The sequence below is a fragment of the Geospiza fortis genome, unplaced genomic scaffold (genome assembly GCF_000277835.1).
Source record: "Geospiza fortis unplaced genomic scaffold, GeoFor_1.0 scaffold173, whole genome shotgun sequence".
NCBI classification, from domain to species: Eukaryota; Metazoa; Chordata; class Aves; order Passeriformes; family Thraupidae; genus Geospiza; species Geospiza fortis.
The window spans coordinates 627,832-628,128 of record NW_005054334.1 but is presented as its reverse complement, the minus strand read 5'-3'; the positions used below and the strand labels follow the sequence as shown (position 1 = coordinate 628,128).

General features: G+C 64.3%; 1 protein-coding gene across 1 annotated transcript in view; it reads right to left on the bottom strand.

Annotated features, from left to right (window-relative positions):
• The window catches only part of TMEM263 (transmembrane protein 263), a 12,852-nt gene extending 12,768 nt beyond the window's left edge, over nucleotides 1-84 (bottom strand). Inside the window, exon 1 of the mRNA XM_031057718.1 lies at nucleotides 9-84. The gene's annotated coding sequence lies outside the window, so the exon portion shown is untranslated. The remainder of the gene's footprint in view (nucleotides 1-8) is intronic.
• Between the last annotated feature and the right edge of the window lie 213 nt (nucleotides 85-297).

The window sequence follows — 297 nt, the reverse complement described above, 5'->3', positions numbered from 1 at the left end:
GGGAGCACCTTCTTGCCCCGGGGCCGGGCACTGAGGTGGAGAAGATGTCGGGTCAGGGCAGGGCTGAGGAGAGGAGGGATGAGGAGCCGGCGCTGCTGTAGCTGACCGAGATACTTCGGCGTGCAGGAGATTGATTGGCTTTTGGCACTCCGTTGGTCTGGGGGGCGTCTCGGCAGAGGGGTCCTGGTGAAGAGGTGACCTCTTGGGGCACCCTGCCCGTGCTGTTGGCACGACTGCAGAAGAAGGCTGCAGAAGTCCGACACGGAGCTGCACCCCGTGCAGTGCCAGCGGCATCTT